This window comes from Sphaerodactylus townsendi, linkage group LG09 (genome assembly GCF_021028975.2).
Source record: "Sphaerodactylus townsendi isolate TG3544 linkage group LG09, MPM_Stown_v2.3, whole genome shotgun sequence".
NCBI classification, from domain to species: domain Eukaryota; kingdom Metazoa; phylum Chordata; class Lepidosauria; order Squamata; family Sphaerodactylidae; genus Sphaerodactylus; species Sphaerodactylus townsendi.
The window spans coordinates 60,937,107-60,951,027 of NC_059433.1; positions in this window are offsets into that span (position 1 = coordinate 60,937,107).

Below are 13,921 nucleotides of genomic sequence, written 5' to 3' on the forward strand. Positions count from 1 at the left end.
TTAAATGTTATACTGGATAAAGCAAAAATATTCCCCATGGGACTTTGCACTCATACAACATCTTGTTTAAAACAGCAGTTATTTAAGCATGTATAACTGCTTTGTATAGATAGCAACCTGTGTAAACTAAAATAGAGTCGCATGGGTAAGTACTTCGCCTGATCACTGTCATGTTTAAACCAGGCACAAAAAATACACCAGTAGCATAGTGCCAACAGGGTGGATGCGACACCCTGGACTTGCGCTGCGGCAGGGGTGTGGCCAGGGCATGATGTGGCATGGTGGGGGCGCTCCAGGGCGTTCTAGGGGGAGGGCAGGTGGCACCACAGCAGGGGTGCAGAGTGCACGTGTACCCCGGGCGCAGTTTCCCCTTCTCCAACCCTGAAGTACACACAAGGACTATGGATCTCTAGCATGTAATGCTGCTTTCGTGAACTGCAGCTAAATCTCAATTATTCTTTTGTCTCATAGGCTTCACATTTAAATCAGGTCTAACATGTCGCAGAATGAGATGGTAGCATTCTGAGGTGACACAGCAGGCTGTACCACTTGAGACTTGCAATTTTTAATGCTTCCCTCTGTGAAAATTCCCAGAAAATAAAAAGCTCCCAGAGAAAAGGTTATAGCCTGGTCTTTTGTATGGTGTGCTACTTTTCTGTTTACAGTAATTATTAAAATGGTAGAGCTTTGATTGTACCACCATGCCTAAAGTCTGCAATACTACAGTCCACTCAACGATCTCAGAACTCTCACTACGTTATCACCTCAACCTGCCCATGGACAGAACAGGACAGAAATGAGATTCCAGGTGGGGGTGAGGATGAAGTATATTTAGAGACAGGTGTGAGGAAAGGGAACTTGAGGTTGACACAAACACAAAATACAAGGAAGGAAAACTGAGTAGAAAAGACACAGATCTGGAGAAGGGAAACAGACAAATACACACTCCTGGTCTGAGGAAGGGAAACTGAGGCTAGGAGACATTAAACTAAGGCTACGATACACCTGTGGATCTGGGGAGACCAGGTTTGGAAATCTGAAAGAGGAAGACAGAAGGGGAACCAGCTTGCTAGTTTTTGCAGAACAGTAGGGAACTGTCGTACCTTAAAAACTAATACATACATTGTGGCATAAGTCTTTGAAGGCTGCCCTGTTTTCATTTCACCTCTGCCTTACTGGTGATCTTCAGCCCAAAATCTGACTGGCTAACCTCTGCCTGGTCAAATGCCCTATTGAAGGGAACAATTCTACAGGATGTGCAAGGCAGAATTGTTGCACCAATAATATGGTTGAGGCAGCATCCCCCCCCCCCCCCAATCTACTGACCTCCCTCTTCTCCATCCCCTCCCATTCCCTATTTTCTGTATAGGCTGTTAGGGATCTATTATGTTTTAATTTATGTGATTTTATCACCATCTTCTATCAGATAGATATATTAGGTTAATGGATGTTGCACATCATTTTATTGTATTTTTATATATTGGAAGCAGCCCTGAGTCTGTAAGGAGTAGGTGGCCTACAAACCAAAGCAATCAATCAATAATATCATTTTCTCTCTCCCACTATTTCCAGCTTCTTTGAAAGCTTCCCTAGTTTGTCTTTTTTCCTGATTTCTTCTCACCAAACCTACCTTTATCTGTCCCCACATCTTCCACTTTCCCTCTTTACCTCTTCTCCTGGCAGCTTCTTCCCAGGAATAGTCTGGTCTAGTTTCATGGTACTAACCACTAGGGTGAAGTGCCAGCCAGGCTAGATCCAGTTGCACGATGGGGAGCCTATAAGAATTTGTAAGGGGCACTTCAGTGGTCGGTATAGAGGGCATTTGTTTCTTAAAGGTATAAGCACCACTTCTCCGACTTTTTAAATATATTTCTCAAATTTTTTTTCCTGCAAACTTGGAACTTTTTTTAAGTTGCAGAACAAACTCTTGACTGTTTGTGGCTCCAGTCTCTGTTATTACGTTTCTATAGATTTGGCCATGTTAAAAATTAGATATAGTGATTCTGGTCTCAGGTACTCATTGCTGGTTTACTTTGCTTTTCCTTCGTAGTTATAGCTGCACAAGTGAAACAAGGACATTGGATAATGCACTGTAATCCAGACAAATATGAACCCACAACTCTTGAGGAAATTACTGAAAATTAAGAATGACAAACTAATGAAAAAAATGTATACTCTGTTTTACAAAGCAAACTCTTGCATACAGGGTTCATTTGTGATGTTGGCATAGTCATAAAAGCTAGATCCCATGGATCATGAGAAATAGGAGAATAAGTGGTGCGTATAGTGGTTAGATATTGGGCTAGTGCTCGAGGTACCCGGGTTAAAATGTCATAAAGCTAAGAACATGAGAACATAAGAACATAAGAACAAGCCAGCTGGATCAGACCAAAGTCCATCTAGTCCAGCTCTCTGCTACTCGCAGTGGCCCACCAGGTGCCTTTGGGAGCTCACATGCAGGATGTGAACGCAATGGCCTTCTGCGGCTGTTGCTCCCGATCACCTGGTCTGTTAAGGCATTTGCAATCTCAGATCAAAGAGGATCAAGATTGGTAGCCATAAATCGACTTCTCCTCCATAAATCTGTCCAAGCCCCTTTTAAAGCTATCCAGGTTAGTGGCCATCACCACCTCCTCTGGCAGCATATTCCAAACACCAATCACACGTTGCGTGAAGAAGTGTTTCCTTTTATTAGTCCTAATTTTTCCCCCCAGCATTTTCAATGAATGCCCCCTGGTTCTAGTATTGTGAGAAAGAGAGAAAACAGCTTTCTGGCTGTTGTGCATTTTCTGCGCTGTGTGGTCATGGCCAGGTAGTTTTTGTTCCCAATGTTTCACCCACATTTATAGCTGGCATCTTCAGAGTTTGGTCATGGTAAGATCTGTTTCTCTCCATAGTTCAGTCATAAAGGTTTCTTGGTGACTGCGGGCCAGTTACTACTTCACATCCTGAACCAGCTTGATAGTTATACAGGTTGGGGGGGAACCGGCACATGCTGCACAGAGCTCCTTGAAGAAAGATAAACTAGTTAACAAACTGAACTAGTTAATTTTAAAAAAACAGAGATACATGAACAATATTCTCAGACGGTTGACATTTCTGAGCTATTTTACAAATTGTCCAGAAGAGGGCAATATTACTCTTGAAGACTCTTGAAGAATGATAGCCAATCTGTTCATTATTGAAATGACACATCAAAAATAAAATCTCATTCTACATACAATCACTATTTTTAATAGAGAAATATAAAGTGATGTATAAATCCAGAGTAAGGCAGTGTGTCTCCTCCTTTATGGTATCTCCTTTGATGCATACATTCACTGAAAACATACGTATGCAAATAAAAGTTTCTAATAGGATGTTGTGGGTTTTCCAGGTTGTATGGCTGGGTTCCAATAGCATTTTCTCCTGATGTTTTGCCTGCATCTGTGGCTGGCATCATCAGAGGATCTGATGGTAGTAAAGCAAGTGGAGTATATATACCTGTGAAATGTCCAGGGTGGGAGAAAGAACCATTTGCATTGGTTAAAAGTTGCCTTCTTTGACAATACAAAAGTTTGTAATATTGGGAAGTAAGCATAGCATTTTACAGTGAACGTGGTCCTGAAACAATAAGCTTCCCTTCTTCCTAGGTCTTCTTTCCAAAGTTATATTCTGTGAGGTGGGAGCTGCTATAGCTCATCCCCACAATGCTTGTAAATGTGAGAAATAGTAACTAGCATCTAGATTATGTGAGGCAACTGTGTGCCATAGTTCTCCAGAGAGCCAATGCTTTTGTGGGAAGAAGCAACAGCATGGACTTTCATTATGTCATCTTGGATTTCTAACATTACTGTGTAGCTCCCACACCACTAAAGGTGACACTGGCATTGGATCTGTGAGGGGAGACATCCTGTGGCTCTCTCCTATGCACAGTCTTCCTTGGTGGTCTCCCATCCAAGTATCAACCCAGCTTAGCTTCTGCCATCTGATGACACTGGGATATAAGATACCATTCCATGTTTTCCATATACTTTTTGGGGGGGGCCTCACCAATGGCGACCCCATAGGGTTTTCAAGGCGAGAGATGTTTAGAGGTGGTGTGCCATTGCCTGCCTCTGTGGCATGACCCTGGTATTCCTTTGAGGTCTTCTATCCAAATACTAACCAGGGTCAAGGCTAAGGGTGTGATACTGGCCCAAGGCCACCCAGCAAGCTTCCATGTCATGAGCAGAGGTTTGAACCTGGGTTTCCCAGGTCCCAGTTCTATGAGTCCTTAACCTTAATGTTGGGTTTCTCCATATGCAGTATGTGTGTGTGAAGTGCCATCAGGTCATAGCTAAAACCATAGGCTTTTCAAGGCAAGAGACTTACAAAGGTGGTTTGTCATTGCCTTCTTTTGCATAATAACCCTGGTATTCCTTGGTGGTTTCCCATCCAAGAACTAAACAGGGCTGACCCTACCTAGTTTCTGACATCTGATGAGATCAGGCTAGCCTAGTCAGAGCCCTTCACATTCAAAAAAAGGAATCTGAACTTCCTTGACAGTTGTCTGTTCTCTGCAGAACTGTGAAGTTGTGTCATATGTAGAAGCACAGGTGCATGTGGGGGGGGGTGTTGTTATTTGGTGTGTCTATATCACAGTAATGTGTTGAGGAGAAATGATCATCTCTGTATAACTGCTTGTACTGCAGGTTCATGTAAATATATGGTTTTAACAGTAATTTCTCTTCTGACCAGCAGGTGGCAACCACATATCACCTTTATGAACATGTTATCCACTCTGGTGGAAATGTAAGCTGTCTCTAAGCAATGCCAGTCTGGCCTGGTTGGATTTCAGAAGCTGAACAGGGTCAGCCCTGGTTAATAGTAGGATGGGAGTCCACAAAGGAATGCCAGGATTATTGTGTAGAGGAAAGCAAAACTTATCATAGTATCTGGTCTTGAAAATGCTACAGGGATTGTGTATGTGTGTGTGTGCACGTTGTGAGTGCATGCACATGTGCACCATCAAGTAGCGGGTAATTTATAGCAACCCCTGTAGGGGTTTTAAGGCAAGAGACATTTGGATGTGTTTGGGCACTTTACACACAGGCAATGTCGAGATTAAATATTGTCCAATTTAACTTAAAAGTAGAGCCTTTTTTAAAAAAAGTTACATTGGAAAACTTTAAACTCATGTCAGTCATGCCAGGGAATTCGAAATATTCAGGTCAATAATGATAAATTTAAAAAGGAAAAAAACCTTTCCCCTTATCAAGGCAGACATATTGTATTCTATTATTAACAAGTGTGCAGTAAAATGTTATCAAACTCTGGTGACAAACAAATTCTGTGAATAAAAAAATAGTTGCAAAATTCTGAACCCTGGGAGGCTTTGACTATATAAACATATATATTCAAAAACTAATTTTGTCCCTGTAGTCTAGTTAACAGCACATTTCCTTCTCCGGTTTTCAGTTTCCTCTGAATCTTGGAAGCTTCCTAAACCTTTTAAACCCGTGAGTTTTATGAAATAAGATAGTATTAGCATTCTTTGGTTGGGTTTTCTGAAGGCACTTTGGTAAGCTTGTCTTTTCAAAGTCTATCAATTGAACAGAGATAGTATTTCTCAACAAGGGCATTATCAGTGGCTAATTCACAGACAGCAAGATGAAAATCTCTGGTAGCGGTCAAATGATGTTATAAATCAGGATCATGACCCTGCTTCTGAATCGCACTAACTTTAGCATTCACACAAAGCCCGGCATTACATTTTAGGCAGCAGGGAGGAGGGAGTTCCCCACAAGGTAGCTTTTCTGACAATGTACTGGTGTCAACAAATGAAACTGAGAGAAAATTTGTTATGCCCCAGGTGCTGAGAAAGCTGAACAAAAATCTGTGTGTGCATGCATGTGTGTAGATGTATGCATGCATTGGTGCATGGCTCACCTATCTTAGAGGTTCCTAGCCTGTTTTACAGTTTGTTTTGAGGGGCAGGGAAGCATGATGTACCTGAGTCCTTGAGAAGAGGGATGAGTTTAAAAAAATTATCACATTAATATCCATCATCTTCACTGTCCATTTCATCACTTGAGGTTTTGAAAGGCTCTCAGGAAGGCTCTCCATGAGACCTGCTTTCTCAGAGCAAGTCCTCTCTCGGCCTTTGTGTGCCCTCCTTCTTCTTGCTGCCATGGTACTGCTGGTGTGCTCATCTTTTCTATGTGGGTTAGAGTTAAAGAATGGGCAGAGATCCTCAGCAACATCCTTGCTCAGAATGAGAGAAGGAAAGAGAGCAAGCAGGAGACAGCTGCTGCTTCTCTTCACTGCACTACCATTTATTTACCCACTTCAGCAAGAAAACTGGGCCCAGACACCAAAAGAAGTAAGGTTGTCAAATTGACATTGGAAAGGTCCTGGAGATTTGGGAATGGAGTCTGTGGAGGACAGGAGCCTCAGAGGGATACACTATAGAGTCCACCCTCCAAACCAACATTTTCTCAAGGGGAACTGATCTCTGTACCCTGGGGATGTGCTGATATTCTGGAGGATCCCCTAGTCAGGATCCGCTGAGGGAGGCTGGCATTCCTCAGAAGAAGGCCAGAGAGCAAGAAGATTGCTCTTTCCCCTCTTTAGTCCTGTGACTCATTGCTCACACACTCCCTTCAGAAGCAGCAGAAACTTGAGAGCTCAGTCAGTCAACAGCACATTTTGGCAGAGACATGATTAGTAAAATAAAGAAATTGACACAATTTACGCTGCTTTGAACTCTTTGGAGGAAGGTTGGAAAATTGATAGAGAAAATGCAAATGAATAAATAAACACAATGTACACCTGATTTCACATGGGCATCTTGAAATGTTAGAATGTGACCTGTTGTGCACATATGATTCTGCATGTGGCACGTGAGTGGCTCACAGCAAAATTGCTGGTAACCACGTATCAAGTTAGGTCCATTCGAGTGCAGACTCAACAATTACCTGAACTCCTGGTAAGCCATCTGATTTGTATGAGCATCAAAAGTACACCTCCTCCTCCATACACCAAAAGAGTTACAAGAATCACTATCATACATACATCAAATCCATTGGGTTTTTGTTCTGTCACCTTTGTCTAGGTGGCAACTTTGAAATGGGAGACTATGTGAAATGGCTAGATTATGTGAGTGTTTCCTACATTTAAGGACTCAGGAGCAGTGTTGTAAAAAGCATACATAAGATGCCTGACTGGGCACATCCAGCAATCCCATGCCATACCATACCAATTACCCTGTATGGTCATGATGAAGGGCTATCCAATATAAAAAGGAAGCAAAACAAGTAGTAGTGGAAATATAAAACAGGTAAAGTGGAGAGAGAGAAGATTTAATGGTTAAAAACTTACAAACTTGACACAGATTTTAACAGTATATTGTATGGACCAGGAATGCAAAAGCAGGAGTTCGGAAAGTTTTTGTTATGATAATGAAACTGCTTTGTGTCTAATGGGCTTTTTTCAGATTTCCTATCTACTTAACAAAAAGGTCTGGAGACTACATTTGCATAGATCTGTCAAAAATGGCAGAGGTAGATAGAGGATATACTTGAAACCAGATAATAGCTCAGCGGGGTTATGGTGCGGGGCTTTGTTTTAAAGATCTGATAGGTATGTAGATGACAGCCAGTGTGGATAGTGGTTAAGAGCTATGGACTCTAATCTGGAGAACCAGGTTTGATTCCCCACTCCTGTACATGAAGCCTGCTGGGTGACCTTGGGTCAGTCACAGTTCTCTCAAAGCTCTCTCAATCCACTCAGAGGCAATGGCAAACCACCTCTGAACCTCTCTTGCCTTGAAAACACTATGGCGTTGCCAAAGATCAGCTGTGACTTGATGGCAAAATCACACACACACACAGAGATGTGGCCATTTGGACAACAGCAGGTACTAAATGGGCTAGTCACAACTCACACAAACTGCTCTGAGCAATTGAAACTGATTGAGGGGTTGTTAAAGCCCAGAAATACTATGTAAAAAACCCTATGTTTGCTGGATTTGGTCTGATTGGCAAATTCATTCTGTGTCATTAGATACTAATCTCTGTGTATATGCTGGGCAGTATTTTTATTCTGTGAACAGTGCCTGACATTCACGGAGGTTGTAGTAGGCAACACACTCTGAAAACTAGATTTGTTAATGGAGCTGTAGGTCATAGCAGGGCCTAAGCCTCCTGAGACTTCTCCCAAAGAATAAATGAAGATCAGTCATCCAGTTAACAGAATGACTTATACCCCAATACTAAACACATTTACATGGATGTAAATCCCAGTGCTTTCGAAACTTACATCTGGGTAAAGGTGAGTAAGTAAGACAGCAGCCCCAAAAAAACGATAGATAGATAGATAGATAGATAGATAGATAGATAGATAGATAGATAGAGAGAGAGAGAGAGAGAGAGAGAGAGAGAGAGAGAGAGAGAGAGAATAAAATAATAGATTATAACAAGATGACTACTTTTATACACAAATGAGAAACAAGCTACAGTAATATATATTGCAGTGTTTCAGGCCTTCCATATTATTGGGAGATTTTCTGAGTCCACCTGATGACAACCACCAAGAAAAATAATATGGTTTCAGAGGTTTTTTTCCTGCCATGCCTAATCAATATTTGTATATGCCTGGAAGGATAATAATATTAGGTATAATTATACAACTAAAATATGGCCTATATACAACCGGAGACAGACTTGATTAAACATACTGTTTTGTTTGGATCATCTGGGAAAGGAGTTTAATGGATTGTAAAATACAAATTAAAAAGCAATTCTTGTATTTAGCATTGCACTGAACTTCCAAAGTTGCCTTTAAAAGGGTGTCCTAATCCAGTTTTGTCTACTTTCCAATGTCAACCAAAATCAAGAAGATCTCAAGATCTTTGACTGAGAACACTTTTCCTGGTGTTCTTAGCGAGTGGGCAGTGACAGGGGGCTTCTGCTCTGCAAGGCTTCTAATTGCCTATGCAGATTATGAAAACCATTGTTTCAATAGCAGCTGCCTCCACAGTTTTGATTTTATTCTCTTTCACTCCCCTTATCCAATGTATTTTTTTAAATTACCCCTGCATTTTGTGTAGTCATGTATATGTGTGAGAGAGAGAGAGAGAGAAACAGAGAGATTTATTTGTTTCCTGCCCCCTCCTATTAAAAAGTATTTTTGCCTGAAATGTTAAAGCTACTCTCAGAATTATACATAACATCACTACCAACTTTTTTGAAATCTCCACCTTCTGCAGCAGCCATTTTATGGTTGTGCCCACACCCAAGAATTCCAAAGGTGTCCACAGGTTCAGAAAGGTTGGGAATTTGTGACTTAAAAGATGCCACAGATTTTTTTAGAGATCCGAACATCTAGAATGCAGACAATGAAGTCAGCCACTGAGCTACTACTCTCTCCTCTCAATTCCCTGCTATTACATGACTTTGAACTAACTGAAAGGATAGATACAGGATAATTCTAATTAAATAATGTATACAAACATTCAAAATGTTGAATTGGACTATTATTATTATTATTATTATTATTATTATTATTATTATTATTATTATTATTATTATTATTATTATTATTATTTTATCAACATTCAAAGCAGTTTTAAGATCCTAATTTCAAAACATCAAGTTCTGAGTTCAGATTGGTATCTAAATTTGAAAAGGTATCCATTTCAGCCCAAATTAAGTCAATATTATATGTTGAAGTTACCCAAAATTTCAGCATCTCTATGATGGAATTTCATCACAAGACAATCAGGTGACATAATGACTATCTTACAATATAGAATCAGCAAGGATTGAACAATGAATAATTCCATCCATAAAAGAATTCATTTCCTAAGTTTTTCTATGACGAATTATTCCCTTTAGAAGACACGGAAAGTGAGGCTTGGCTGATGGATGTTGGAGGATGGGGTGGCATTAGAGATCTTAAGTGGTAAAATGGACTTCACCTCTTGACTGCAGTTGGAACAGAACAATTTAAAATCCTCTATTATATAAACTTTCTGCAAAGTGAAAAGAACAGCAAGAAAGGGGAAGAGATAGAACCTTTCTTTATGCTGTGCTAGTCTTCTGTTTTTCATGAAAGGCAGGTTAGTGTGTCAGGCTAAGATTTGGGGGAACCAGGATTCTCACTCTGCCATGGAAAACTCACTGTATGACCTTCGGCCAGCCACACAGTCTCAACCTAACCTACCTGTTGTGAGGATACAAATGAAACAGATAAGAATGATTGCTTTAGGTACTATCTGGAGGAGAAAGGTGGGGTACAATTGAAGTAAATAACAATGACAATGTCAAGTACTATATGGGAAGGAACAATCAAATATGAAATCTACTGGTTGCAATTACAAATGGTGAAGATCTACAGTTTCCAATCTCCAGATAGTGGCTGAAGATCTCCTGGGATTACAGCTGATTTCCAGGCAATGGAGATCAAATGGCGGCTTTGGAAGGTGGACCGTATGGCATTATATATCCCATAGAAATGCCTCCTGTCCTCAGGCTCCGCCACCAAAATGTCCAGGTTTTTCCCAACCTGAGGCTGGCAACTCTATGAAGACCATTCTACCATGGGCAAAGCGAGGGGGGACTGCGCCTGGGGCACGTGTGCACCCTGCACCCCTGCCATGCCCCTGCACATTCCCACCCTGCTCCAGAATGCTCCCACCACGCCCCTGCCATTCCCCCCTCAAGGGCGCGTGCCCGGTGTGTCACGCACCCCCCCTCACCCCCTTGGCGCTAGGCCACTGTTTTACCAAGTCAGAATTCTGCCATTTCTTTATCAACTCATTCTCTTGCAGAGGTGGACCAGAACCTATTGTACACGTTCTCATCTTTCTTTTGGGTAACATTCTATTTGCCATAATGGTACCATAATATCAAAAAATATATAACATAAGAACAATCCTGCTGGATCAGACTAGTGGTTCCATCTAGTAAAGCATCCCATTTCACACAGCAATTAACAAATTGTCCTGGAAGGCCAACAACATTGGCATAGAGGCCAAGGCCTTTCCTTGATGTTGCCTCCTAATACTGGGTTTCAGAAGTTTACTGACTGAATTTGAAGGTTCTCATTAGTCTCCATGGCTCATAGCTAGTGATGGACTTATTCTCCATGAATCCGTACAGCCTTTTAAAAGGGTTGCCAATCTCCAGATAAGGCAAGGAAATCTCCTGGAATTACAACTGACCTCTGAATGACAGGGATCAGTTACTCTGGAGAAAATGACTGTTTGGAGGGTGGATTGTTCAAGGTCCTTCCTGTCCCCAAACCCTGACCTCACCAGGCCCCACCCCCTAAATCTCTCAAAATCTCCCTTCCTGGAGTTGGCAACTAAAGCCATCTACATTCATGGGCATCATGAATTCAACTGGCAGTGAATTCCACAAGTTAAGTATTTGTTGAGCAAAGAAGTATTAACACTGCTGCCTTTGATTAATTCAAGTTTGCTCTTAAAAATAAATTTGAGAGCCTGTGACAGAATAGGGTTATGAACTATGATCAAGGAGACCTGAATTCACTTTTGTATCATTATGAAGATATGCGTGAGGATACACATCTACCTCCATTTTGTTTCAGTGCATGATATTACTTGCTAAAGAAGGTATCTCCGAAAAGTATACAACAAGTCATTCATGTACTTTGTTACTTAGAATTATTTAAAGTCTGAGAAACACATCTTGTATTCATAAGGGTTTTCTCTGCCAGGCAAGCTGGTGCAATTGTAGCACAATTGATTGTTTTTTATGCGTAAATTTAGATGCTCTTTCTACGCTAGGAAAATGTGTTATAAAAATAATCCCCAAACACTAAAGTTGTTTCAGTTGTGCCCTTGGGAACCCAACTCAGGCCTCAATTAGTTTCCATGTTGTTTATTACATGGCCTAATGAAAATGAAGGGTTCACTGCAAGTAGCATCCAAGGAAACCATAACTGCAGGTGACTACTCGTTTTTCTAAATTTTGTTTTGGTTTATAGCAGTCTTACCTGCAATGCTGGGATGTATTTTTCATAGCCCACTTGATCTCTTTTTTAATTCACAAAGCATACTGTCCATCTATATTACTTAAGCAATACTGCTATCCTTAATTCTGGGTTAATCCTTGTTCTTTGCTATATTTACACAACATCACAGAGTCCCATAACATGTGCTATTATAGTCCCTCTAGTATATATCCCCTCCAAACCACCATTATTCTCAGATCATATTTGTTCCCTGGCTATTTGAGCCTGGGGCAAAAGTTTTATTTTTCTTTTAACCAGTGCAATTAAGTTCTGACCATATTAGACCTGAGAGTATCAGTCTAGCCATAGACACGAGGTTACACAAAAGGACAGAGAGGTCACTAACTTTACAGCTCACTTGCACACCGCCTGGTGGGTCTTCATCTCAGTTCCTTTGCACATTAGACATTGCTACATCCAGCAGGAGTCTTTATTTATTTATTCATTCATTCATTCATTCATTCATTCATTCATTCATTCATTCATTCAGGCTTTTATACCGCCCCATCCCCGAAGGGCTCTTGATAGTCTTTCATCCAAATACCGACCTTGATAGTCTTTCATCCAAATACCGACCTTGATAGTCTTTCATCCAAATACCGACCAGGGCCATTCCCACATAACTTCCAAGATCTGCCAAGATCAGGCTTGCCTGGACTAACGAGGTGAAAGTTACTGAAAAACAAAAAAGTCACCTGTGAAAGAAAATAAATTATACATCCAGAAGAATACCCCATGAGGAGGACCTCTTGTCATGCTTTTCTAAATACTAGTAAAGACTTTGTCCTGTCCCCTCCCCCCCGGCAAGCCATTCCAGAAAACTAGGACAGTTGTTACCACATGTGCTCCCTTCACACGTGGACTCTCTAACTTGAGTTCAATATAGTCACCCAGAACCACAACCAATCTGAGGGAATGAAGCTCAGTGTGTCAGGGGGGAACGTCTTCCCACTTTCACAGTCTGGCTAGCTTGGAAAACTGACACAGCTGCCAATTGGAGGGTGGGTAGAACATGTGGTTTAAAAATCTTTACCTGGATAGTGTGCAACTCAAAGTGCCTCTAATAGACTATCAATAACAAAAAACCCTTCCAAAACAAAAGGGGAACATAGGAATACCAGAATTGACAAAGTACTTAAGCATTAGAACAGTGAAATGGTTGTGTTCAGAAGGATGCATGTATGAAGAGTTAAGAGATAAAGAGAACTTGGAAGAGAGTCAAGCCACCGGCTGAATGAGAACTGTGCCCCAAAGAATAGCAACAAGGATGAGGACAAGGTGATCACAAGGATGTCTAGGAGGAAGATGAGGAGGGGGATATTTAAAGAAGGGAAAACAATAGTTTTTAAGAGAAAAGAAATTAACAGCTTAGGGAGAGCTTCCAATAGGTTTCAAGGAAATAACAAGAAGGTGCTCCTTTTTGGCAAGGAAACATCACAGAGTCCCAAATGAAGAAAAGTGAAGTTGGCAGTCTTTGAGCAAGTGGAGATGATTAGACTGCATAGTTTTGGCTGACAGAGCAGTGACAGTTATAACACAAGAGAATAGTCCAGGAATTCAGGGTGAGGATTTATGGATTTTCTGGGTCTGATGAACGTTCCTCAGAAAAGTAATAAAAGGTAATTTTAACCCATATTTGAGGCAAGGTGACAAGAGACATTCAGGAAAGGTCAGTAAAAGTAATCAGACCCACCTAACTACTTGATAGTAATTAGATTTTGCACTCAGAAAGACTTGCATTTGCTGAGGAAAATATTTTGATAACCCAAGATGAGTGCTCAGATTGGCAAGCCCTCGTGACAATGGATAGGCATGAAGATGTCCCATTAGTGAATCCAAGGTTTAGGCCACTTGTTAGCATAACCCAAATAGAGTTTGATCTTACCTTCTGCAGAGTAAGGCTTTGCCAGCTGTTAAAATG